Genomic DNA, 25,610 nt, shown 5'->3' with positions numbered 1-25,610 from the left:
CATTAATGACTTAGTTCTATAATGTCATTGTTTAAATTTTTAATAACTCAAATGTTTGAATTTTGGTGTACAATAATGGCATTTGTTGTTTTTACCACCTAAGATACCTTTTATTATAGTGATATATATTTCAGTTTTCCATGGACAACTACTTTGTTCTATTAATTATAGTTTTAACTTGATGGTTATATACCTTCTTTAGTCTATGGCTATCAGTCTCTTATACAAATTTGATTTTAGTTAGGAGAACACAATAAAGAAATACTGTAGTTTATTAAACTATTTCTTCACAACTGTACTAGGTCTTACTCTATCTGAAACAGCATTTCTCAGTTTTTTCTTCTGTTGTATATTTCCCCATAAATTTAATTTTCTTTGGCAGAGACAGAGAAAGAGAGAGTTAGAGATAGGAATAGATAGGGACAGACAGGAAAGAAGACAGATGAGAAGAATCAATTTTTTATTGTGACACCTTAGTTGTTCATTGATTACTTTCTCATATATGCCTTGACCATGGGGCTACAGCAGATCGAGTAATCCCTTGTTAAAGCCAGCAAACTTAGGCCTACGCTGGTGAGCTTTGCTCAAACCAGATGAACCTGCTGTCAAGTTGGTGACGTTGGTGTTTCGAACCTGAGTCCTCCATGTCCCAGTGCAATGCTCTATCCATTGTGGCACCACTTGGTCAGTCTAAATATGTTAAAATATCACTGGTTTTTTTTTTGTTTTGTTTTGTTTTTCTGAAGCTGGAGACGGGGAGAGACAATCAGACAGACTTCCGCATGCGCCCGACCAGGATCCACCCGGCACGCCCACCGGGGTGATGCTTTTCCCACGAGGGGGCGATGCTCTGCCTCTCCGGGGTGTTGCTCTGCCGCGACCAGAGCCACTCTAGCGCCTGGGGCAGAGGCCAAGGAGCCATCCCCAGCGCCCGGGCCATCTTTGCTCCAATGGAGCCTTGGCTGCGGGAGGGGAAGAGAGAGACATAAAGGAAGGAGAGGGGTGGGGTGGAGAAGCAAATGGGCGCTTCTCCAATGTGCCCTGGCCGGGAATCGAACCCGGGTCCCCCTCACACCAGGCCGATGCTCTACCACTGAGCCAACCGGCCAGGGCCAAAATATCACTGTTTTAAAAGGAGAAATGCACCCCGATGTTTATGGCAGCATTGTTTACAATAGCAGAGATCTGTAAAATGGCCCAAGTGTCCATCAGTGGACGAGTGGATTAAAAAGTGTGGTACATATATATATAATGGAATACTATGGGGCCATGAAAAAGAAGGAAATCTTACCTTTTGTGAAAACATGGATGGACCTGGAAACTATTATGTTAAGTGAAATAAGCCAGACAGAAAGAGAAAAATATCATATGACCTCACGCATTTGAGGAATCCAATGAACAATGTGAACTGAGGAACAGAATTAAGATAGAGGAGGGGTCAAAGTGACCAAAGGAAAAAAGGACAGAGGGAAAAGGGATAATAGTATAGGATAAACCTGAAGGGAAGGGAGGAGGGCACTATGGGGAGGGGGACAAGTGAGATGTTGAAGGGAATATGGGGGAGGGGGCATGCATTCAGGGAGACACTAGAATCTATGTAAACAATAAATTAAAATCAATAAAAATAAAATAAATTAAATTTTTTTCAGTTTGTGCATATGGTAACAAAAGCCAATTGGTTTTGTCTGAAAATACTATACAGAAAAACATAGAGAACTGACTGAACCCCATTGTTCATAGGAAAAAATTTTAATTTGTTATCGAGCTGACATGAAGCCTAATGACATGAAGCAAAAATCTCACTGATTTACTGGATTGTAATAGTAATATTCCATGGTAGCTAATGAAGTTTTCACCTATGGCCACACAGAACTCTGTCTACTCTAGGAAAAGCTCTGGGTAATTGAGAAGCCAAAGACATAGTGTAATTTGAAGAGGATAAGAAATTACATAATAATGGTTGAGTGGGGGGAGTCTGTATGCTCAATTGAATAAATGAATAAAAGATAATGATTAGTTCTTTAAATTTTCTCCCCAGTCACAGAATATTAAAATCCTTGTACTAAAAGGATAAGATACTTTTTGTAGCCACAGGATTGAAATCATTAAAAAGAAAATTCACTGCTAAATTTTTGATTTGATGAATTAGAACATCATTGAATTTAAATACCTTCTAGCAATCCAAATGGAAAGTTAAATAAATTCAAATAATTAAAATGAAAAATATGTTCAGATTCAGAAATACACTAGTAAATTTATAATTACAGATTTTACTGAACAGCCTGAACTCAGCCATGAGTTCATTTCCAAATAATTTCTATTCAAATTTTTCGTTTGAGCATCTCCTGAAACATTCGTTGAGCTGGAGTGAGAATGTAGTGGAGAAAAATGTAAAATCATCATTAAATGTCGTCTTGACATCTAGAGCATAGTACTCTTTCTTATATATTTTATTTTATTTTATTTTTTGAATGGGGTGACATCAATAAATCAGGATACATATATTCAAAGATAACAAGTCCAGGTTATCTTGTCGTTCAATTATGTTGCATACCCATCACCCAAAGTCAGATTGTCCTCTGTCACCTTGTATCTTGTTTTCTTTGTGCCCCTCCCCCTCCCCCCTTTTCCTCTACCATTCCCCCCTCCCCCCCATAACCACCACACTCTTATCAATGTCTCTTAGTTTCACTTTTATGTCCCACCTACGTATGGAATAATGCAGTTCCTGGTTTTTTCTGATTTACTTATTTCACTTCGTATCATGATATCAAGATCCCACCATTTTGCTGTAAATGTTCCGAGTAGTATTCCATAGTGTATATGTGCCATATCTTCTTTATCCAGTCATCTATTGACGGGGTTTTTGGTTGTTTCCATGTCCTGGCCACTGTGAACAATGCTGCAATAAACATGGGGCTGCATGTGTCTTTACGTATCAATGTTTCTGAGTTTTGGGGGTATATACCCAGTAGAGGGATTGCTGGGTCATAAGGTAGTTCTATATTCAGTTGTTTGAGGAAACACCGTACTTTCTTCCATAATGGTTGTACTACTTTACATTCCCACCAACAGTGTATGAGGGTTCCTTTTTCTCCACAGCCTCTCCAACATTTGCTATTACCTGTCTTGCTAATAATAGCTAATCGAACAGGTGTGAGGTGGTATCTCATTGCAGTTTTGATTTGCATTTCTCTAATAGCTAAAGAAGATGAGCATCTTTTCATATATCTGTTGGCCATTTGTATTTCTTCCTGGGAGAAGTGTCTGTTCATATCCTCTTCCCATTTTTTTATTGGATTGTTTGTTTGTTTGTTGTTGAGTTTTATGAGTTCTTTGTATATTTTGGATATTAGGTCCTTATCTGAGCTGTTGTTTGAAAATATCATTTCCCATTTAGTTGGCTTTCTGTTTATTTTGCTATCAGTTTCTCTTGCTGAGCAAAAACTTCTTAGTCTGATGTAGTCCCATTCATTAATTTTTGCCTTCACTTCTCTTGCCATTGGAGTCAAATTCATAAAATGCTCTTTAAAACCCAGGTCCATGAGTTGAGTACCTATGTCTTCTTCTATGTACTTAATTGTTTCAGGTCTTATGTTTAGATCTTTGATCCATTTTGAGTTAATTTTTATACAGGGGGAGAGACTGTAGTCCAGTTTCATTCTTTTGCATGTGGCTTTCCAGTTTTCCCAGCACCATTTATTGAAGAGGCTTTCTTTTCTCCATTGTGTGTTGTTGGCCCATTTATCAAAAATTATTTGACTATATATATGTGGTTTTATTTCTGGACTTTCTATTCTGTTCCATTGGTCTGAGTGTCTATTTTTCTGCCAATACCATGCTGTTTTGATTGTGGTGGCCCTTAAGTCAGGTATTGTAATGCCCCCAGCTTCGTTCTTTTTCTTTAGGATTGCTTTGGCTATTTGGGTTTTTTTATAGTTCCATATAAATCTGATGATTTTTTGCTCTATTTCTTTAAAAAACATCATTGGAAGTTTGATGGGAATTGCATTAAATTTGTATATTGCTTTGGGTAATATAGCCATCTTGATTATATTTATTCTTCCTAGCCAAGAACAAGGTATATTCTTCCATCTCATTATATCTTTTTTGATTTCCCTTAACAATGGTTTATAGTTTTCATTATATAAGTCCTTTACATTCTTTGTTATGTTTATTCCTAAGTATTTTATTTTTTTTGTTGCAATCGTGAAGGGGATTATTCTTTTGAGTTCGTTCTCAATTGTTTCATTGTCGGCATATAGAAAGGCTATTGACTTCTGTATGTTAATTTTGTATCCTGCGACCTTACTGTATTGGCTTATTGTTTCTAGTAGTCTTTTTGTGGATTCTTTGGGGTTTTCGATGTATAGGATCATATCATCTGCAAAAAGTGATACCTTTACTTCTTCTTTTCCGATATGGATGCCTTTTATTTCTTTGTCTTGTCTGATTGCTCTGGCTAGAACCTCCAGTACCACATTAAATAAGAGTGGAGAGAGTGGACAACCCTGTCTTGTTCCTGATTTAAGGGGGAAAGCCTTCAGTTTAGTGCCATTTAATATGATGTTAGCTGATGGTTTATCATATATGGCCTTTATCATGTTGAGATATTTTCCTTCTATACCCATTTTGTTGAGAGTCTTAAACATAAAATTGTGTTGTATTTTATCGAAAGCCTTTTCTGCGTCTATTGATAAGATCATGTGGTTTTTGTTCTTTGTTTTGTTGATATGGTGTATTACGTTAACCGTTTTACGTATGTTGAACCATCCTTGAGATTCTGGGATAAATCCCACTTGATCATGATGTATTATTTTTTTAATATGTTGTTGTATTCGATTTGCTAGTATTTTGTTTAGTATTTTAGCATCTGTATTCATTAGAGATATTGTTCTGTAGTTTTTTTTTTTTGGTGCCATCCTTGCCTGGTTTTGGTATGAGGGTTATGTTGGCCTCATAAAATGTGTTTGGAAGTATTGCTTCTTCTTCAATTTTTTGGAAGACTTTGAGTAGAATAGGAAACAAGTCTTCTTTGAATGTTTGATAAAATGCACTGGTATAGCCATCAGGGACTGGAATTTATTTTTGGGGAGGTTTTTAATGTTTTTTTCTATTTCTTCTCTACTGATAGGTCTGCTTAGGCTTTCTGCTTCTTCTTGACTCAGTCTAGGAAGGTTGTATTGTTCTGGGAATTTATCCATTTCTTCTAGGTTGTTGAATTTAGTGGCATAAAGATTTTCATAGTATTCTACAATAATTCTTTGTATATCTACGGTGTCCGTGGTAATTTCTCCTCTTTCGTTTTGGATTTTGTTTATATGAGTTCTTTCTCTTTTTTCCTTGGTAAGTCTTGCCAAGGGTTTGTCAATTTTGTTGATCTTTTCAAAGAACCAGCTCCTTGTTCTATTAATTTTTTCTATAGTTTTTATGTTCTCTAATTCATTTATTTCTGCTCTGATTTTTATTATCTCCTTTCTTAGGCTGATTTTGGGTTTTCTTTGTTCTTCTTTTACTAATTCCTTAAGGTGGGAAGTTAAGTGGTTCACTTGGGCTCTCTCTTGTTTGTTCATATATGCCTGAAGTGATATGAACTTCCCTCTTTTCACTGCTTTTGCTGCATCCCATAGATTCTGATATCTCGTATTGTCATTTTCATTAGTCTGTATATATCTTTTGATCTCTGCACTTATTTCTTCATTGACCCATTCATTTTTTAAAAGTATGTTGTTTAGTTTCCACATTTTTGTGGGATTTTTTTCCTCTTTTTTGCAGTTGAATTCTAGTTTCAAGGCTTTATGATCAGAAAATGTGCTTGGCACAGCTTCAATTTTTCTGAATTTGCTGATGTTGTTTTTGTGGCCCAACATATGGTCAATTCTTGAGAATGATCCATGTACACTGGAGAAAAATGTATACTCAATCACTTTGGGATGAAATGTCCTGTAGATGTCTATCATATCCAGGTGCTCTAGTGTTTTGTTTAAGGCCACTATGTCTTTATTGATTCTCTGTTTGGATGACCGATCTAGAGCCGTCAGTGGTGTATTGAGTTCTCCAAGTATGATTGTAGTTTTGTCAGTTTTTGTTTTAAGATCAATAAGTAGCTGTCTTATATATTTTGGTGCTCCTTGGTTTGGTGCATATATATTAAGAATTGTTATGTCTTCTTGATTCAGTGTTCCCTTAGTCATTATGAAATGGCCATTTTTGTCTCTGAGTACTTTTCCTGTCTTGTAGTCAGCATTATCCGATATGAGTATTGCTACACCTGCTTTTTTTTGGATGTTATTTGCTTGGAGTATTGTTTTCCAGCCTTTCACTTTGAATTTGTTTTTATCCTTGTTGCTTAGATGAGTTTCCTGTAGGCAGCATACAGTTGGATTTTCTTTTATAATCCATTCTGCTACTCTATGCCTTTTTATTGGTGAGATTAATCCGTTTACATTTAGTGTAAGTATTGACACTTGTGAGTTCCCTATTGCCATTTTATATCTGAATTTCTGTTAGTTTTGTGTCTTGTTTGATTCTTCTCTTTCGTTTTTCTATCTTTTGTTTTTATTTGGTTGTATTCTATACATCTTTCCTCTGTTGCTATCTCTTTTATCTCATGTGCTTCTGTGGTGGTTTTTTCAATGGTGGTTACCTTTGAGTAATGAAAAGGGTCCCTACCTTGTTCATTGTAGCAAACTATTTTGTGAGTACTTTTGCACTCCATCGTCCTTTGCTACTGTTAATCTCCATCTTCTCCCCCCCTTTCTTTTTGTTGTTGTCACAGTTTAAATTTGGTTTTATTGTGTTCTTCTTGGAGCTTTTACTTGTGGCTCTGTTTTTTTTTTTTTTTCTTTGTATCTGATTGGAGAACCCCCTATAGTATTTCCTGGAGTGGGGTTTTTCTGATGATTAATTCCCTCATCTTTTCTGTATCTGTGAATGTTTTTATTTATCCTTCATATTTGAAGGATAGCTTTGATGGGTATAGTATTCATGGCTGAAAGTTCCTCTCTTTCAGGACTTTAAATATTGGGGTCCACTCTCTTCTAGCTTGTAGAGTTTCTGCTGAGAAATCTGATGATAATCTAATGGGCCTTCCTTTATATGTTGTATTCTTCTTTTCCCTGGCTGCCTTGAGAATTTTTTCTTTGCTGTTGGTTTGTGTCAATATCATTATGATATGCCTTGGAGTAGGTTTGTTGGGGTTAAGAAAACTCGGAGTTCTGTTTGCTTCTTGAACTTGAGGCTTTAGTTCTTTCCACAGGCTTGGGAAGTTCTCATCTATTATTTGTTTGAGTATGTTCTCCATTCCATTTTCTCTCTCTTCTCCCTCTGATATACCTATTATTCTTATGTTATTCTTTTTGATGGAGTCAGATAATTCTTGTAGGGCTATCTCATTTTTTTTTTATTTTTGAGTCTCTTTCTTCTTCTCTCTGTTGTGCCTCAAGTTGCTTGTCTTCTATTTCACTCATCCTCTCTTCTATCTGACCTGTTCTATTAGCTAAGCTCGTTACTTCGTTTTTCAGCTCATGAATTGAGTTTTTCATCTCTGTTTGATTTGTTTTTATAGTTTCAATTTCTTTGGACATATATTCTTTGTGTTAATTGAGTTGTTTTCTGAGCTCCCTAAATTGTCTTTCTGTGTTTTCTTGTATATCTCAGAGGATTTTTAGGATTTCTATCTTGAATTCTTTGTCATTTAACTTCAAGGTTTCCAATATATTAAATTTTTTTCTCCATAGATTTTTCCTCATCTAGCTTTGTTACCTCTCTTACTTTTGTATCCATGATATTTGATTTTCTCTTCCTTAATGGTATCTGAGGGTGGTTTTGTTGATAGTATTAATGAGATTTAATAAAGAATAAAAAGTTTAAAAAATAAAAAAATAAAAAATCGAAGTTGTTTTCTTTAAAAAAATTAATAATGAAATAAAGAAAAGTAAAATAAAATAAAAATTTTAAAAAAAGGAAATTATTCCTCCCCTCCTTTTTTCCTCTCCTCTCCTCTCCCCTCTTTCTTGAGAAAATCTTGTGGTGAACTGTGAATTATAACAAACAATGCCTGTGATGGAGGGCCTGAATTGGGGAAAAGTAATAAAGGGGCAAAAAAAAAAAAAAAAGAAGAAAAGGAAAAAAAAGAAAGAAAAAAAGAAGGGGGTATGGACCCACAAAAAGCAAATAAGAAAAAAATTGGGGTCAAGAATAAAATGATTTGCTTTTAGGTGTTGGTTGTCTAAGAGTTATGATGAGAGGAATAAGAGGAAAACAGAAAAATGGGGGGACAAATTAAAAAATTACTATTGTATTTAGTGGAACAAGAACTAGATAAAATGGAGAGCCAGGGATGGGAGCACTCCTAGTGAGTTAAAAAGGTGAAGTAAAAATTCCCCAAAATGCCACAAACATAAGTTTGAGTCCCAGATAAGATAATTTGTTTGTTATTGAGGTTTGAATGAGAGGAGATGTAAAGGAGAAAGGTAGAAACTAATATAGAGGGAGAAAAGAAAGAGAGAGAGAGAAAAAAGATGGAACCAGTAAAAGAAGAAAAAAGAAAGGAGAGAGAGAGAGAGTTAAGGGTTTTGGAGTGCAACCCTCATAGAGAGAAAGGAAGAGAAGAGAAAAGATAATGGGAGATGTAACACTTATGGGTAGTGTAGTTCAAGGAGAGGAGAGAGTAAGACCAGCAGAGAGTTAATCAGCCAAATTGGAGGAGGAAAAAATGTATCAAGAATGAAGATAAGAGAAACAAACGAACAAATATAATAAAATGGGATAGGTTATAAAGTCTGCAGATTATTCTTGATTTTGAGAGGTTATCTTCTTGCTCTTTCTTTCCTCTCCCTCTTCCTGGTCGGTGACTCTGTACCCCGGGTTCTGCCCCTTTGGCACACTCAGGTAGAGGTTTGCAGTTGATAAGTCTCTATGGCAATGTCATGTATTGTGCTTTAGTCTTGTTGGCAGTCGAGGCTCATTAGCATTTATAGGCTCCAACAGTGAGATAGTCCATGTTCCTGGAGCCTTTCTCCTAGTCTTTCCTTCCTCAATTAGTAGCCTGATAATCCAGCTATGGGGTTGCTGCTGCCTCTGCCTGGATAGTAAGAGGCTCAAAGAGCTGGCAACTCCCCACTTTATTTCCACTCAGCACAGGGCTCAGTCAGTCAGAGCTGCTAGCACAATCAGGCGGGCTTTCTGCCCACTCAAAGACCTCTGGCTCTGCCACTCTGTCCAGTAACACAGGCGGGCGCCCACTTCCGGAGCGCTTGGAGGAAACTCTCACTCACTGTCTGAGCGTGCAAACCAGGATATCCGGCCAGCAGTCTCACACTCTGAGTGAAACCCCCAATCGCATGGAAAAGTTGCAGCGTTGGAATTGACTCTCGCTCCGTCCCCGTGCGCGGCTTTTGCAAGGTGCTGGGGCAGCCTGAGATTCCACTTTGGCCCACACAAAGGCCCCTGACTGTGCCCCTTTGTGCGATAACACAGGCGCGCACTGCCGAGTCACTCGGAGGAATCTCTCACTCCCTATCTGTGCGCGCAGACCAGGATATGAGGCCGGCTGCGTTTCCCTCTGAGTGAAACCCCCACCAGCACGGAAAATTTCCATTGTTGGAATTAGTTCTCGCTCCCTCCCATGCGCTGCTTTCCCAGGTTGCTGGGGCTGCCCAGAGATTCTGCTTTCGGCCCACAGAAAGGCCTCTTACTCTGCCTCTCTGTGGGGTAACACGGGCACCCATTCCCGGGGCTTAGAAAGAAATCTCTCGCCCACTAACTGCGTACCGACCAGGAGTTCGGGTAAAATGGCTGCCTCGCTTGTCTTTCTTTCTTTGGGTTTGGCGTGAGTGTTAGCTTGTATTGCCCGGGTTGCCAATACAACCTGGAACAGTTTTTCCTCGGCTTGGATCTCCGTGCCACAGCCTGGTTTGGCCGTTTGTGCCGCGGCCTGGATCTATTCACCCCCTTTGCCCGCCTCAGTTTCTATATTCACAGTTACCAGAGAAAGCCGCCCTGTTTAGGTTAGTGAGGAAGGCGGAGCATTTCTTACTCCCTATTTCCTTCGGGGTTTGGTTATATATTTAGCCAATTTTTCACTCGACCATACCTTCGGGTGTATTGCGAAGCATCTGGAGGCTCCAAGTATAGGTTTCTCTGTTTCTGGTTGAAGATCTTGTTGAGTTTTGGGGGAGATTTATCGATATCGCTTCCTACCCCACCATTACTCTGACGTCATCTCCTTATATTTTTAAGAACTGAACTCAGTGAATTATTAGGAAAAGGCAGAAAGTGTTGATTTAACCTTCTTCTTTGATTTCTTTGATTTTTCTTTCTAGTTTGTGTCAGAAACCCTCCCAGTAGCACAGAGGCAAGCAACAATAGCTATTTGCACCCTGGCTGGTTGGCTCAGTGGTAAAGCATTGCCCAGGCATGTGGAAGTCCTGGATTCAATTCCCAGCTAGGGCACACAAAAGAAGCAACCACCTGCTTCTCCACCAACCCTTTCTTTCTCTATATATCTCTCTTCCCTTCCCACAGCCAAGGCTCCACTGGAGCAAAATTGGCCTGGCCACTGAGGATAGCTCCATGGCTTCCACCTCAAGTGCTAGAATGCCTCCAGTTGCAATGGAGCAATGGCCCAGATGGTCCGAGCTTTGTCCCCTAGTGGGCTTGCCAGGTGGATCCTGGCTAGGCGTATGCAGAGTCTGTCTCTCTGCCTTCCTGCTTCTCAGCTTCTCACTTCAGAAAAGTACAAAGAACAACACCAACAACAAAAAACAATAGCTATTTGCATCTTCTTCCTCTCATTTGATACAAGTTGTACCTCCGCCTGATTCTATTGACCTATCATTTCCCTCTTTGTTACTGACATCTAAAAGCTGCCAATATTGCAAAGAGTGTTTGGTGAGTTTTGAGGAGACTCTTCAAAGGCTCCATGTTCAAGGAGATGCCTGGTTTGAGGAAGGGATGCAGTTATGCTGCAGCTTCACCCTGCGTAGCATTCCCAGAGTGTGGTCCACTTCACACCACAGGCTTTAGATGCATTGCTTCCCCCTCCAGTGGATGTCCCTTTTGAATGACTGAAAAGATCTTTTGAGGTTTGCATACTGCCACAGATACTGTTCAGTTCACAAGAACTCATGTAATGTTACCATATCAAATGAGAAAAATATTGCTTCCTACCAAATATAATCTCTTCTCCTTTATAGAGCTTTTGTTATTTTTGTGGCATAGAGGTATTTAGATGAGAAACAAATAATAACCTGTAACTCAGGGAGAGGACCAGATAGAAGATGGAAGGAAATTGGTCTCATTTCCTGACAAAGTACCTTGCTGTTTCTCTGCTTACCCCTTTATAGATGGAGTGAGTGCCAATGGTGCAAAGTCATTCCGTTTCTCCTGGAATGCCACCACTTTGTAAATCTTCTAATGGGGTTACTGACAGTCATCCAAATTAGAAAGTGAAGTGTGTTCTTCTTTTTATATATTAGATGTGAGCTAGCTGCATGCTTACTTCTGGACTATTATTTAGCAAGAAAAATAGTAAATGGATTCAAAGTAAGGAGAGTAACTGTATATCTCAAGTGTTTGAATGCAAATAAATATTTCTTTTCCTATACTGCAAAAGTGAACAAATTATGTATTTACCATAGTCTGAAGTAACATATAGAAATAAAATGTAAGAATAATAAATTTTTACTCATAAAATATAGCAGGGACTTATTAATGTACTTTAACAAATGAGGAATGTTTTTGATAACTTTTAAGATTATTAACTAAAGAAACAAAAACAAGGATAAATCAGACTAAATTTACACTTACAAGTGCACTTGCTAGAAACCTTGTGGTTCTTTAGATGACTTAGTTATCTAGTATAAATCAACTTGTAATTTGGTACTCAAATCACATTGGATAGACACATCACATGGTATTTGAAGATATTAAGACTCAGAGATAATGAGTACTGAATTCAGAAAATTCTAAAATGCTAGATGTATTTTAGCATATTAATTAAAAACTGTTGCCTTGTCATATTCTCTGAAAGTTACTAGAATGCACTTCTTTTGCTAAGAGTTTAAGGAAAAGATTTGCAAGAAAAGTACAGGTTTCCAAAAACAAAAAGGAAAACAAGTCATCCACATCTAAGGGAAGGGACCAATTAATTTATAGCTAAGTGGAACAACAAATGAATGCTTTTGTCTCTCTCCTTTTCTCTTTGTCTCTCAAAAATCAGTCAATAATAATAATAATAATAAAAATATCCATGATTGATGTAGTAATGAGTTCCAACTGAAAAGAGCTCTCTAATTTCAGTGTGTCAGGATGAATTATAGAAACATCAGAGTGTAAGTATAAGAAAAAAAGTTTTAGAAGAAGCAAAGTTGATGTGATTGACATGCTGCTCTAAGGACAGTGATAGTATGCCAAGAATAACATCACTGAAGAGAAATTCTAAGGCCATTCTGCAAAAAAATTACTTTATATATCAAAGAAAGAATTAGATACTTTTATTGAGTATTATTATAATTCATTATATAACATAGTTAAGAGAGGCTTGACTTGATAATTATATTACAGAGCTACAATGCTTCCCCCAATACATAATTTTAAGTCATGACATATTGCCAGGTCCCGAAATGAAGAAAAGTAGTTGTGCTCAAATATCCCATGTTCATACTGTGGTTCTTTCTTCAAAGCTCTTCCAAAAGACCAGTGATATTGTACTTACTACCTGCCTAATTAAGCTTTTGAGAAGAAAAAATATGCATAATTATTGAGAATTATTGGTTACTGGCTCTAATCTAACATTAATCATTGTGGTCTGCTAATACGAGTTTTAGTCTCGTATTAATTTATGAGTCTCAAGAGAATATGAAGTTTACTGACTGCTACATGTTAGGCACAGGTGAACTCAGATCTTTTTGGTGATCACTTTTGCAGATTGCAAGTTTATAGTTAAAATTGAGAAACACTCAGTTGACCAAAAATTATAATAACTTTCTTGATCCATGGGTAAGATTTACATTTATAGCGAGGGACAAATGGTAGTTATTGATATAACTCTCCTTTTAAAAAATAGTTAACATCAGAGCAACTTCACACATTGATTCCTGTTGTGCCTCTTTAAAATCCTATAGTAGCTCCAATGGAAAAGTCTGATAGTTTTGGGAAAATTACATGTGTTTATCATAAACTTAATTATGATTTGACCCTTATTGAATATGTGTCAGAGAACATAATATATTCCATAAAAAAATTTGTTTTCCTAGAAAGTTTACTTTGTCCCATTTCCCATGCTTGTGGCTTAGGGTCATGTGGCTGCATTCTCACTAACTGTGGAAAGAAATAAAGCATAAAATATTTAGGCCTGAAGGTAACACATTGCACTCTCTCACATTCTGTTCTCTGCTTGCATGGCTGGGAGTAAAATACTCCAAAAATGATGAAGCAATCTTATACAACTCTAGATTCCTATATATGTTACATAGTCTACAGCCATCAGGAAATCTATCAAACCAGGATCATCTGCAACAGATTATGTGTGAGCAAGAATGAAGTCTTTATGGGGTTGTATACCTCTCTCAGTCCCTCACTTTAGTCATTCAGTTTACTGCATAGTGACTTGCTGCTATTAATTGTTCACTTTAATTATACTGAAGACAGCAAATATTAGAATTTTATTGATTTTTAGAGAGAGGGGAGAGAGAAAGAGAGAGAGAGAGGGAGAGAAAGGGGAGGAGCAGGAAGCATCAACTCCCATATGTGCCTTGACCAGGCAAGCCCAGGGTTTCGAACCGGCAACCTCAGTGTTCCAGGTCGACGCCTTATCCCACTGCGCCACCACAGGTCAGGCATGCAAATATTAGAATTTTAACATCTCTCTTCAGAGACATTTTCATCTTGCCTCAGAGGTACATTAGCTCTCTAGTTTTTTTGTGTACAACATAAACATCAAGAAACTTGGCATTCTTACAATTTTGATAGGATATTACACTAGTCCACTGCACTGATGAAATCATGCTGATAGTTACTACAGATTAGAAGTTAGCAGATACCTTACATGGCTTGATAAGACACAGAGCTTTCAGACATGGAGAATAAACCACACACACACACACACACACACACACACACACACACTCTCTGAGACTTGTCACCTACGTGTAGTTTTCCATACTGCAATGATGTAAAATTTCAGGAAAGTGCCTTTGTATTAAAGGAGAATTTTCTCTAATTTTGTACCTAAATTATTATATGAGGTACATTTGGGGCCCTTATACATTGTAGAAAGCATATATACATTCTAACTCTCTTTATTTGTGGTTTAAAGAAATAAAAGAATAAAATTAATGTTTAGTGCAACTCGAAATAGTGAGCCGGGAAGACACACTATTAGGAGGTCATCAAGGGAATGTGACTGCTGATTGACCTGTGACCTGGACCCAGGGAATTGATGGTTTCCTGCCCCTTGGAATGTATAGTCTGTCCACTATTTTCATAACAGGAACAATTTTCAAGGACACAGCCTTGAGAGAGCAATGTGTTGTTAAGACCATCTGAGCAGTATATGTGACAATTTCATGATACCTTGTTTATAAAAGCTGCCACTTACCAATCTGGGAGAGTCTTCTTCTTCCTTCCGTCTCTCCTTGACTTCCATGTACTGGGATCATTTCAGATTTCACCCAGAAAGATCCCAAGGCTTTGAATTAACACTCCTCAGCTGCTTTTGACTTCCGGGCTAGTGGGTTTCCCTCTTGACCTTTTAGGCACTGAAGCCATGGAAAAAGGAACCCAAATTAGAGGCCATTCTTATCACTTGTATGTTTTCTATATAGTAAATCATTTGGTATTTTTTCTCTACACCCTCATTTCTGTTTCAGTTTACCTGATATGGTGTAAGTGGCTCAGACTATTGTATCAGTTTTTTTCAAAGTACAAGCTTCAACACAAGATATTATATTTATTTTAGTGTGAGTCTTCATTACAGCTACTGGGAAATACAGAGAAAACTCGCATGTGGGAAGTTGCCTTGCAATCTCTTCTTTTCCTTACTGCCAGCCTCTATGTGGAGTTAATGTTTTTCAGGAATGGGATCTATAAAAACTACACATTTATGTTGCATAGTTTATTCTAAAGACCACATTATTACCCATTAGATTAGAAAATACTAATGAAACTTGTCTTAACTTCCTAGTTTTATTCTTTTCATAGCACATTTCAATGCCTATAAAAGATCTAAGTATTAGTGGTTCACTTATGTAGTAGTATCTACCTTCCCTCAGTGGAAGATAAACTTGAACAGGGACCTGTTTTATCTTTCTCAAAATTCTTCTTACTGTCCTTAGAAAAGTGTCTGGTATAAGGTAAGACCAATTAATATTTGTTGAATGAAGGTTGGTTGACAGACATTCTTCTAATTTAGCTTTATGTGAGAAAATAGTCTGTAAATACTGTTGAGTAATTTTGGTTATTTTTATATCCCCCTCTTTTCCTTCCTTCCTTTCCTTTTTTTTCTCCTTCATATCTCTTCTATATACCCAGGAATGACATAAACCTGTTATTCACTGATATAATATAATCAGCATCTATTCTAATTGATCATTACATCACATATACTAGTTGGTAAATAATTTTTACAATTCATCCTCTGCATACCCAAACCGTTTTTACTGTACATTCACTATATGAAAGTTTGCTTAGGCATCTTAAAATCAGCATACTCTAACAAACACATCACAGTTCTCCTAATAATCTTATTTGGCTTCCATTCTCAGATAAGAGCAGTGCACTCTTTCCGATCCTTTTACCCAAGCTGTACTGTAAATTCTATCCTTCTAAAGCTCTCTCTTCATTCACTGCCCCCTGCTTCCCAGCCGTTGCTTCCTCATTAGTTTAGGCATGGATTCTTCCTATCTGAGACATTGCAATAATATTCTGACTAGTTTCCCTGCTCACTAACCTATAGACCTCTCAATAAGCATTTCTTAATTGGATTTTTCATAACTATGGTATAAAGAAATGGTCTTAAAATGCACATCAGTGTTTTAAAGACTCTGAGATGAACTATTAGGGAGGAACCTGCAGATTGGTGTTAAGAAACAGATGTTCTTCAGTCAGACTTTCTGGGATCAAATTTCAGCACTTTCCAGTATATAAAACAATGTCAGGCATGTAATATGTGGTCAATATATATTTGTGAGATTGAAATAGAATCCAATTAATATATAAACATAATGGGAATGTTAGTTAACACTGATAAGTCTCATTTTCTATTATTTAAATTAGCTAACAATATTTTAGAACTGCAGTTGCAGAAACTAAAAAATAATAAAGTAAAGAAAGACATGGATTATTTTTGTCATGTAACAATATTATTCTGGAAGTAAGTACTTATACATTTGATACCACTGGTTAATCAAAACCACAAACTTCTGGTTTTCTACCTTTCTATCCAAAAACATGGATAAAATCTTAGTTTTTTATGATATCATGGTAAATCTTCTGGCATTGCATTTATGTTCCATGCACGAAAAAGTCAGAGAGAGTAAAAGTTACAAACACGTCTTTTTACATCAGGAAATCAGTAGTTTTCTTTAATGACTCACCTATTTAATTTCGCTTCCTTCTTATTAAACAGACCTGGGACACATAGCTATGCCCAATGTCTAGAAATTAAGGGAAATAATAGTTTTAAAATACTCATGTAGATATTTTGCAGCAAAATTACAGTTTTTGTAGTAAGTTATTAGAATAAATGGATATATATGAGCATAACAGCTTTCTCTACTAAATAAAGCCAGACTTTTGCAGTTTGAAAAATACTTATTTATTTATTGCTCACATGTCTGTAGGTCAACTGAACAAATTTGCTCCTCTGCACTAGTCTCCCCTGAACATGGCCTCATTCATGTTTTCTGAAGCCTGTATAATATGAAAGTAGGCTCACTGCGGGGTTCTGGTGATGAGGCTAATGGTGGTGACTGGGACACATATATCCTATTATCCAGAAACATCATTAAATGATGTTTCACTCACATCATTTAAAAGTGAAAAAGACTACCAGAAAAAATGTACATGTATATATGTCTGAAGAGATTATGGCATACTTAAAATAAACAAATAAATGTTGACAACATTATTACAAAGAAAATATTTATGCAGTATATCTGATACAGTACTTATAAATATTAACATAAATCAATGAAATGTTTTAAATCACATCAAAATCCAACATTATCTTTATTGTAGTAGAATCCTCAATTTTTAAATATTCGGTCATATATTATAACCATTGTGAGCCTGCTGACAGGAAAAAATAAGTACAGGCGGGTTTGGTTTATATTCAACGGCTTGGCGTAAAAATCTGGGATTCCTTCTGAAGCTCTCTCAACTTTATCTCTAAAGCCAAACTAAATAAATATTTTATTTTAATTTCAAAAGTTTCTTTTCCTCACCCTTATCAAATCTAATAATATTTCTCTTCGGACTTGATAAGAATGTTTAAATGGGTATCAACTTAGCTATCCACCTCTCTCCACACATGTGCATACACACAAACACAATATATATTAAATATGACAGCCTGACTTATCTTTATAACAAAGCTTTAGATTAATATTAATTCTTTGCTTAAAATATCTATATGAATATGGAGGTCCATGCTGATTTCCTTCAGCAGGAATAAAATTATCTTTAGTAAGTGTTTTAGTGCAAATTTGCTGACTATAAATTATGCATTTTGTATTTCTGTGAACATATATGTTTTTAAACATGAATTATACACACATATAGAAGACCATACAAATATCATTTTTGTTTTTAACAAATTTTGCTATTTAACGTTTACATCATAAATATATGATAAAGCCTGTTATTTCATAAAATGATTATGGAAATAATTTTGCTTCTAGTTTTTCCTAATGCAACAAAAATCACTTTTAAATTTGTATTTTACTTGGCTTATCTCTTGAGGGTTATTTTTATTCTAATAAACACCACAAAATTATAGCAATAAGCAGTATTATGAAATTATATTGAGTGAAAAATGCTGAGGGAAAAAGAGTTAAGATGAGCCCTAGAAGATACGAATTTTATTTAAAATAAATTTGAAAGTCATTGCACTATTTAGGGGGCCCAACACAAAAGCCTGACAAAATAGAGTGTAATCTTAATGGAAGATATACTCTTTCTGTTACAAATCATTGTCAAATTTAAAACAAATAAAATATGACAAGATTATCTTACATACAGAGAGCACAGTATAGATAATATTAAAATTACATGCCAGGATTTAATTTATATTAAATATTTGGTTGAAACTGGGGTCTATATTGTTATGGAATTATATCACACTTATGACTATGTAGTCAGAAAGCTTTTCATGCTATTTTACTGAAAACAAGTGGTGGATTTAGCAGGTTGTTTATATATCATAAAACAAGGGGTAAACACCTTACTACTGACAAGAATATATTTATTAATAAGATATTAATGTTAATGGATGGTCTACAATTTGTAAAAGTTTGTGTGGAAAGCTTTACATTAAATAGCCAAATATTTAATAAATTTCTATCTAGTGATTAATATCTATTGATCATATTTAAGAGACAAGAAATTAAGAAGTGAAGTCAGCATCATGGCAGCAGAAGACATTTTTCTTTTTATTTTGGCAAAACAAGTTGCCTTTGTGGGACTTGTGGAATTGAACACCACATGCTCAAGTCCCTGGGAGGAGTCTTGCTAACCTGTGCATCTGGTAATTGGAAGACACACTTCATTTTCACTTTGGAACCAGTAGAGAAGATTGCCCCAACTCCTATGGCTGTGGTTGGGGAAAAAAAAACCCTGGAGAGTATTAACCTGGGAAGATAGACTAGAACAGAAGAAATTTCTAAAGTCTAGCCTTAAAAGGAGATTCTGGCATGTCATTGATAAAAGAAAAATCAAGTTACGGTACAGTGAAAACATTAAAAAGTGCTACCTCTCCCCAAGGCATTGCTGCTGAGCTGAACTAGCAGGTAGTAGCAACCTCTCCTGCAGGGGAAGGGAGAGGTGTGAGATTCAGGAAGCCCTTTCTTTCAATAGCTCTCAGAGTACTGAGTTGGGTTTTTAATGACAGAGAAAAGAGAGATCATGATAGAGTCAGATAAAAATATTGAAAGGTATTAAAGAGATGTGTTTAATAAAGAGGAAGGAGATTCAATTGGTGATCAAAACCTTTCCACCATAAAAAAAATTCTTGAACAGATAGCTTCACTGATAAATTCAAACAAACATTTAAATAAGAATTAATGCAAATCTTTCTCAATCTCTTTCAAAAACATTAAAAAAATAGGAAATATATCCAAACTCATTTTATAAGGGCAACATTTTCCTGATACCAAAGCCTGATAAACTGTAAACTTATTAAACTGTAAACCGCCTGTGCAGGTGATGGTAGTGGATGGAGTGTTGGACTGGGACGCAGAGGACCCAGATTCGACACTCCAAGGTCTCCAGTTTGAGCTTGGGCTCTTCTGGCTTGAGTGGGCTCACTGTCTTGAGCTCAGGGTCACTGGCTTGAGCATGGGATCATAGACATGACCCCATGGTCGCTGGATTGAGCGTAAAGGTCACTGGCTTGAAGCTCAAGGTCGCTGATTTGAGTAAGAGGTCACTTTCTCTGCTGTAGCCCCCCACCCACACACACCCCAACCCTGTCAAGGCACATATGAGAAAGCAGTCAAAAAAACTAAGGTGCTGCTATTGATGCTTCTCATCTCTCTCCCTTTCTGTCTGTCTGTCTCTCTTTCTGAATCTCTGTCTCTATAAAACAAACAAAAAAACCGTAAACCAATCTTCCTGATGAAAGTTGATGCAAAAATTCTAAACAAAATATTAACAATCCAAATTAAAAAACACAGTGAAAGAATTATATACTATGATCTAGGGGAATTTATACTTAGAATGCAAGAATGGATCAGCATACACAAATCAATAAATGTGATACAACACATTAACACAACAAAAGGTAAAAATTATATGAACATCTCACAGATGAAAAAAAAAACATTTGACATACAACATTCTTTAATGATGAAAATCCTTAACAAATGTAGTATAAAACACGTGACAACATAAAAAAAAAACAAAATATGACAAACCCACAAGTAACAAAATTTAATAGTGAATAACTAAAGCTTTTTCTCTAAGATTAGGAACAAAACAAGTGTGTCCACTATCACGAATTTTATTATTCAACATAGCACTGACAGTTCTAGCTAAAGCTATTGGGTAAGACCAAAAAAAGAAAAGAAAAGAAAAGAAAAGGCATTCTAATTATTATAGTTCTTTGTAGATGATATAATCTTATATATAGAAAACTCCAAAGACTCCATCATAAAAGTATTGGGACTAATCAACAAAATTAGTAAATTTGAAGTCAATGTACAGAATACAATCCCATCATAATAGCAAAAAAAAGCAATAAATTATTTAAGATCAATTTAACCAAGGATGTAAAAATTAGATTTTGAAAAGTTGAAAAAGACACAGACTGATGAAAAGCTATTTTGTTTTCATGAATTGAAAACAATTAATATTGTTTATAAACCTGTACTATACAAATCTATTTACAGATTCAATGTAATTTCTATAATAATTCCAGTGACTATTATAACTTTGTAGTACAGTTTGAGATCTGGTCTTATGTTTGTTCTTTCTCAAGATTGCTTTGGTAATTTGTGGTCTTTTGTTATTTCATATATATTTTTAGATTATTTGGTGATCAAAAACTTCCCACCATCGAAAACCCAGAACCAGATCTGAAAAAAATGACATTTGTTTTTGATAAAAATTGAATTGATAACTTTGCAATATATTTATTTTAATAAGATTAATCCTCCCTCTTCACGAGCATGGTATATCCTTTCATTTATTTGTGTCCTATGCAATTTCTTTCTTCAATGTCTTACAGTTTTCAGAATAAAGGTCTTTCATCTCATTGGTTAAGTTTACTACTAGGCATTTTATTATTTTTGATGCAGTTCTGAATAGGATTGTTGTCTTTACTTCTCCTTTGATTGTTATAAGAACACAACAAATTTCTGTATATTCTGCTTCTTTACGGAATTATTTTATTAATTCTATTAAATTTTTTATGGATCCTTTTCATGTCATCTTCAAAAAGTGACAGCCATTTTCCACAGAAATGGAAAAATATCTAAAATTTGTATAGAACAACGAGATACTCTGGAACAGCCAAAGCATACATGATAAAGAAGAAACAAAAAGAAGTTTTTTTTCTGATAAAGAGGCTCTTTCTAATTTTAAACTATATTACAAAATGATAGTAATAAAAATAATATAATATTGGCATAAAAATGGACATTGACCAATTCCAACAGATTTAAAAGGCCTGAAATGACCCCCACATTTATAGTTAATATTTGACAAGAGGTCCATGAATACTCAATGGTAAAAGGATTGTCTTTCAACAAATAGTGTTGGAATATTGGACAACCAAATGCAAAAAATTTAAATGGACCAGTACTTTACACCATTCACAAAATTTAATTTACATTGGATTAAAGACTTAAACATAAGACCTGATAATATAATATTTCTAGAAAAAAATATGGACAAAAGTTGACACTGATGTTGAAAATATTTTTAGATGTGACACATAAAGCACAAGCAACAAAAGCAAAAATCAATAAATCTGACTACATCAGAGTAAAATGCTTCTGCCCAGCAAAGGAACAAAACAAAAGAAAAAAAAATTGAGAATGTGATCAAAATGGATAACATATATTTTACATTTAACAAAGGACTGGGTTGGATGCTACATTTTAAACCCATAAAATTATTGAAGCAAAAGTGTTTGCCAATCTAGAATTCACTGCTTATTAGGGTAATTAATATGCTACTCTAATATAATGTGATGTGGATTAAAATGTAGGTAAATATAACTAAAATGGAGGAGCAAGTGATTTTTCTGGGAAGCAGAACAGATATAGTTGTTCTGCTTTGAAAGATTACAAGTTTTACTGGTGAGCAAGAGATAGATGACTCTTGCTTACCTGAAAAACTTGTTAAAAGAGTTACCAATAATATTATGGTGGCCTGAATGTCCCAAGCATGTCTGAGACCTAGAAGAATAAGACAAGTGACTAAAGACATAAAGAGGCAAGTCAAGTGGGACAGGAAGAAATGAGAATGACTGGAACTCTGGTAGGCTGTAAATGACATGCTATGATTGCAGTATAATTTCTTGGAATTCTGCAACAACTTAATGAACATGTTTTTGTAAATTTTGTTACACATGAATCCCATATTTTTATAGTCACAGTAGAATAAAAGTAATATATTTGACTTCAGATCATTGATTAAGGTTGCAGGGATGAAAAGATACACTTAATTCCCCAGACATCTGAATTTAGATATCTTTACATTAGAAATCAAAAGGTCTCCTGTGGGAGCTCACTCTTAGTCTAAGGAAGGTCATTGAACCTAAACACTGACTCAGAAAAATGTGAAAACTCAGTTAATTTTATGATAGATGGACAAAATATAAGCATGTAGTACCATGTAAGGAACACTAAAAAAAATAATTTTCAAAAATGCATAATATACACTAAATAAACTGTCCTCAGGAGTAACATTTTATTTACATTTCTTTTTTGATATATAGATAAATATATATATATGTGTGTGTGTATATATATATATGTATATATAAAATCAAGTAATTTTTCCATATATTTCTGAGTCAGTGTTTAGATTCAATGATCTTTCTTAGGCTAAGACTGAGCTCTCGCAATCCCTACAGGAGACTTTCAATTTCTAATGTAAAGATATAAATTGAAATGTCTGGGGGATTAAGTACAGTTTGTCCGTAAAGTCATGGTGCACTTTTGACCGGTCACAGGAAAGCAACAAAAGAAGATAGAAATGTGAAATCTACACCAAATAAAAGGAAAACCCTCCCAGTTTCTGTAGGATGATGTGGCAGCATGTGCGCATGTGCAGATGATGACGTAACACCGTGTATACAGTGGAGCAGCCCACGGCCATGCCAGTGGAGATGTGGACAGTACAGAGGAAAGTTCAGTGTGTTCTGTGGCTTGCTGAAATTGCATCCATGACCAAAGTGCAACATGAATATCGGCATGTTTATAAAGAAGCGCCACCACATAGGAATAACATTACTCGGTGGGATAAGCAGTTGAAGGAAACCAGCAGTTTGGTGGAGAAACCCCGTTCTGGTAAGCCATTAGTCAGTGATGAGTCTACTGTAGAGGCTATATGGGATAGCTACCTAAGGAGCCCTAAAAAATCTGTGCGTGAGTCCACATCGAACTGCACTGAATACGGATGAAACTGGGAGAGTTTTCCTTTTATTTGGTACAGCTTTCACATTTCTATAATCTTTTATTGCTTTCCTGTGACTGGTCAAAAGTGCACCATGACTTTACGGACACACTGTATATCCTTCATTCAGCAACCTTAATGATATATATTATATATATGATTAAAGTCATTGGAGTGACAGTGGCCAATAGAATCATATAGATTACAAGTGTATACTTCTATTATATATGATCTGCATAATTATAACATTTATTTTGTGGTTTTGTATTGCTACAATTTAGAATTACACCACGGGGGCCATTATTTTCATATCATAGAGCCTCTAAACACTTTAATCATAGCTCTAAATGAAGAAGTCTGAAAGGTAGGTTAATTTTCAAATTATGGATCCTCAGAGTAATGCTTCCCTTGGACTTCTGCAAAGAAATTTTTTTTTTTTTTTCATTTTTCTGAAGCTGGAAACAGGGAGAGACAGTCAGACAGACTCCTGCATGCACCCGACCGGGATCCACCCGGCACGCCCACCAGGGGCGACGCTCTGCCCACCAGGGGGCGATGCTCTGCCCATCCTGGGCGTCGCCATATTGCGACCAGAGCCACTCTAGCGCCTGAGGCAGAGGCCACAGAGCCATCCCCAGCGCCCGGGCCATCTTTGCTCCAATGGAGCCTCGGCTGCGGGAGGGGAAGAGAGAGACAGAGAGGAAAACGCGGCGGAGGGGTGGAGAAGCAAATGGGCGCTTCTCCTATGTGCCCTGGCCGGGAATCGAACCTGCAAAGAAATTTTAACCAGCTTCTTTCCACACTTATATCTTGAGAGATCACTGTAGCAATGTACCTGCTTCTAGAGAGGTCAGTAGGGCATGACAAGAGACCATCCTCTAAAGCAGGGGTCCCCAAACTTTTTACACAGGGGGCCAGTTCACTGTCCCCCAGACCGTTGGAGGGCCGGACTATAAAAAAAAAACTATGAACAAATCCCTTTGCACACTGCACATATCTTATTTTAAAGTAAAATATAAACGGGGACAAATATAATATTTAAAATAAAGAACAAGTAAATTTAAATCAACAAGCTGACCAGTATTTCAATGGGAACTATGGGCCTGCTTTTGGCTAATGAGATGGTCAATATCTGGTTCCATATTTGTCACTGCTAGCCGTAAAAAGTGATATGTGCTCCTCTCACTGACCACCAATGAAAGAGGTGCCCCTTCCAGAAGTGCAGCAGGGGCCGGATAAATGGCTTCAGGGGGCCGCATGTGGCCCGCGGGCCATAGTTTGGGGACCCCTGCTCTAAAGGGTACTACAAAAATAAACAAGATAGCACTGGTGTTCCTGGAGTGATGCCCAGCTATGGAGAAACCCCCAGGAGCAGATGCACTGGCCTATAGAGAATTCTTTTGCTGCAGGTTGATGTTCTAAAACACTGGACTATTTGCTAGAAGGTGAAAAACTTACTGGAAATTAGTGGAGTTAGACACCAAAAGCTGATCTTGGCCAGGACTGACTACAGAGAAGCCAAACCAGGAAAACAGACGTTTCAAGCAACAGAGCAAATCTGCAGTTTTAATAAGGGATTAAACAAGACTCCAAGTCTGGGAGGCTGAAAGATTCTCCAGTAAAATGTGATTCATTCTGTCTCTGTAGTTATGTAGGTACATTTTATTATGACAAAAATACCTATTTTACTGTGCTAATAAAATCAGTGGCAACCAAGTTTTTAGGAAATACAGACTTTGCATTATAGTCTTTAGATCCAATTAATTTTAGTAGACATGGTGGGTGTCTACTAAAGATTATTATACACTTACAGTTTAAAACAGAATTATGTAATTATATATTAAATACAAAATCAAATGTTATTAATAAACAAAGTTGCTTTTCACTCTAATATATGAATTTATTAATCCATGTAACTTTCTATTTTGACTTAATATTTTACTTAACACGTTCATATGAATGTCCTGCTGAGAAAATATAATGCAGTTTCTTATTATTTAGATTATTCATTTACTCATTTCTGATTTTCATTTCTTTAGTGGATTGATTTCCAATTCTTCAAGTTGTTATAATTGCAAAAAACAGAACTATTCTTCATCGCATGCATTGATTACTTGAAGTTAGCTGCAGGTTCTGAAAGAGCAAAAATACGTTTTCTATATGAATCAAACTTCTGTGAAAAAATTACCTGATCACCTTTACCCTCAATTTAGTTTGCTGCATAAGAAACTATTAATAGTCATCTATGAGGTTTATTATGACAAGAC

Source organism: Saccopteryx bilineata, chromosome 1 (genome assembly GCF_036850765.1).
Source record: "Saccopteryx bilineata isolate mSacBil1 chromosome 1, mSacBil1_pri_phased_curated, whole genome shotgun sequence".
In the NCBI taxonomy this organism is placed as follows: Eukaryota; Metazoa; Chordata; class Mammalia; order Chiroptera; family Emballonuridae; genus Saccopteryx; species Saccopteryx bilineata.
This window is presented reverse-complemented; position numbering follows the sequence as displayed.